Below are 3,642 nucleotides of genomic sequence, written 5' to 3'. Positions count from 1 at the left end.
GAGTGGTTATGCATTATGGAGGACAACTCCTGTTCTTTCTAGCATCATCCAAGAAGCTGCCTGCGCACTGCCCCTCTGAGCAGCCATTAAGGTCTACAGTTTTGCTCAATCGCTTTGGCTCATTTTTTAAAATAGTTTTAACATTCTCGAAACTGTAAATGCAATCGTCACACACGGGACACCACAACTCTACTGCATGTTTATAAAAAGGTAGCAACTCACCCAAGATATTTCGTTCATACTTCAAAAACCTTGTTATTGTGTCAGTAAATTGGCCAACGTCCCCTGATGCCTGGCTCAAGAGCAAACTGACAAATGCTGCTAAGAAGAGATAAGCTAAAAATACATTTGAATGTCATCAATTTGACTCAACAGAACCCTGCTTTTAGTCTCGAGGTAAACGTACAACTACCCTTGTTTTTTCCCCTGTTTCCTCAGGGGCATTTTCATCCCGTTTAGGGGAGAGAAGAGAGAGCTTTTTCTTGTTTTGTCATTTAAACTGTTCACATCCCACATCCAGGCAACAGCCTATCAGGCAGACTTCAGGTTGCACGTGAAGTCAGTGTCAGTGCAGTAATTCAATTTATCTGAATTAGTGAAGGAGTCTGTGCGGTTTATGTAGCTGATGTAAGTTATTATTCATCATGGCATGCAGTTATCAACAATACGTTCATTTAAAAAACCAAGGCTGACAGGGGTTTTCAGTCATTTGATTATCAGATGAGGTTCCGCCCTTTTCTTGTCCTTGTGAAGGTGTGTGTTTAAAAGAAAGGGTCTTTGTGTGTGTGCACGTGTGTCCACACTATTGATTTATGTGAGCTCCTGCTGCTAATTGTATTGAGAGACTTGCACAGCTGTGCTGTTTGGTGCTTTGATACACACACACACACACACACACACACACACACACACACAAACACACGCTGAAAGATGTGTCAATGAAGCTATAAAACAAATCTTTACTGTAAGTGCACGATGAGACGTAATGGTGAGAACAACCCACAATCTCCACTTTTGCTGACATTTCAGTCTTCCAGTAGCTGCAGTTTGCTGAGGAAAGAATGCCTCTTCTGCAAAAGACAGAAGTAATACATTGTAGTCTGCAGTATGACAGTAGTACATCCATAAAACAATTCCACACACGCTTGCGCTACACTTCTTAAAAGGCTTTCAATGGATTGTCTCCAGATTTCAAGAAACCGCATGGTCCAGCATAAATCAGCTGTAATTGTTTTCTACTTTGCCCTTTCCTACTTCCTTTCACTCTTTTCCTTTTCTGCCCATGTCTTCCTCTCTCCTTCTTCAAATTACTTTGAATCAGAAGAATCCAATTTGCACTAACATGCTCAACGACTGGCAGATTCATTTTGATGGTGGGGCGTGACTGGTTTTCTCAGATGTCTCCGTCCCTCAAGAGGTGGACAACCTATTCCCCCTTCAAATATTCTAACGTTTGGGGCTTTTTGATGCAATAGTTACATAACAATGCTGAATTATTTCTGTGATCAATTTAAGTATTTGCTTGTTCTCGTTATTCTTTTTATAGTCGCACATTATTAATACAAAGGGCTCTGATGCGCTACACAACGTTGTTGAATCTCCCCATTCCAGCCTCAGTCACATCCAGTCATGTCACTGCGTGCTCAAGAAGTCAAGTAAATACTTTTCATTTGTCCAATATTAACTTTAATGTCATCCACAGAGCCTATATGAACCTCAAATGAATGATCGGTTGGAGTGCTGAATTTGCTCATGTTGCTATGGTTACGGGTCTGCTGTAACTGCGGCATTGGATGCTGTAGTTACATATTCACAGCAAGAATTTATTTTTATTGTTTGCAGTCCTGCTGTTGCAGCCACAGCTCTTGGTCGATGCCCCTTTAGCGTCTGATATCAACGCACTGAGCTCACGCTCTCTCCCTAACCCCCAACTAAGTGGCTTTGTTGCCCAAACCCAACTTCTCGACGGAAGCTTTTATTTTGAAAATACACTATGCATTTAACAAGCGTATATTGACACATTACCAAGAGACAGACGAATCATTTTATACACATGAGCTCTAATAATCCCCCTGAGAGGTTGGATTTTCTTTCTGCTTGATGTCCTCGGACAGGTCAGAGGTCAGGTCAGCCAGGGAAGAGCAGAATTCATTAGCACTGAGGCAAGATGTCTAGATCGGAACATACTTAGGCTACATCCACAGTACTATGTTTCCATTTTAAAACGCATATCCTTTGCTAGGTTTACACTGAGTGCCCACACTACTCCGGAGTTTTAGAGCAGCTGAAAACGAAGGAGTTTAGAAACGCTACCGAGAGCTACGAGTGTGACAACCGACAACAACGAAACCGAGGGGAACCGAGTGAGATACGCGCGTTGATCAAATTTATTGACCTATGATCTAGTACACTTTTATCTGAAAGTGTTTAAAGTAAATTCGATGTGTGTGTGAGAGAGAGATCAAGACCTGCAGCCTTCCACGGAATTTGTCTGTTTGAGTACATAGAGGACGATTTTAGAGGAAGATCTTAAGTATCAAATTAGTAAAGACTACTGAAATACTCATGTTTCTGTTTACACCGGTACCCGCATACCGAGTGTACTTGAATAGTCATGTGATATTCCTTTTCAGGCTTGCTAGTATGGACGGAAATCATTTCGCAAACGATGCTAAATCTAGTAGTGTGGTTGTGGCCTTAAAAATAGCTTCCTAATGCTGTCATGTTTGACCAGCAGAACTACAAGACATCTGCAGTGCCCACGCTGTGGGAATATGCCAGTCAGTGTTTTGCTTCAGGGCTGCTGTGTAACTTTTGCACACATTCACATACTAGATATCAAGTGTTTTTAAACCATTTGAACCTATACAGATGCTGGAAAGTCATAAATATGAAATGTTCTCTCCGTAATCTTTTTTCCTGTAACTTCATGGCCTGTTTCTTCATCTTTTTGCTCTTCTAATTATTTCCATAATTTAGAGTTGGACAACACAATTCCATTTCTCATCGAGGTCAAAGTAGGAAGAAATCAATTGAACGGCCTCTACTTCCATTAAAGAAGCTATTACAGCCTGTGCCATATACGGCATGTAATGAAACACGAGGCTTATCTCTAAATAGTTTGCTATCTCTTATAATACTGTGTGTCGAAGTCACACACAATGGAGCGGAGTGTAATTTGCATCCATAGTTATACGACTTTGAAAGCGTCTTATCTATGAATATGATGTATCTGTGCAGAATTAAATTAGAGTTAACTCAACCTGACTGCTGTAAAGGAATGAGAGATTGAGTGAGGCTAAACTTTGTTAACCATTCAGATGACACTGTTACATTGATGTGTCTTCAACTTTATGTGTTTCATTGAGGTGTTTTTGGACAGAAAACAGTGTAACGAATGTATTTGTCTCCTTGTCATCTCATTAATAGTCTCCTCAGGAGCTATAACCTCATGCTTCTGCTTCTCTTGTCCTAATTTGCGTTCGCGTTTCTCACAAACAGGACATCACCTGCAGCAGCAACATATGGCTTTTGTTACATGACGGTAATCTCATTATTGGTGACATTGTTTTGTTAATGGATTCTATTACCATAGTAATGTCCCTTAATGTCACAGCAGAATGCCAGACACATCGTATAGTA

The sequence above is a fragment of the Anarrhichthys ocellatus genome, unplaced genomic scaffold, assembly GCF_004355925.1.
Source record: "Anarrhichthys ocellatus isolate YVR2014 unplaced genomic scaffold, GSC_Weel_1.0 scaffold52, whole genome shotgun sequence".
In the NCBI taxonomy this organism is placed as follows: domain Eukaryota; kingdom Metazoa; phylum Chordata; class Actinopteri; order Perciformes; family Anarhichadidae; genus Anarrhichthys; species Anarrhichthys ocellatus.
The sequence above is the reverse complement of the archived record's forward strand: the minus strand, read 5'-3'. Positions refer to the sequence as shown.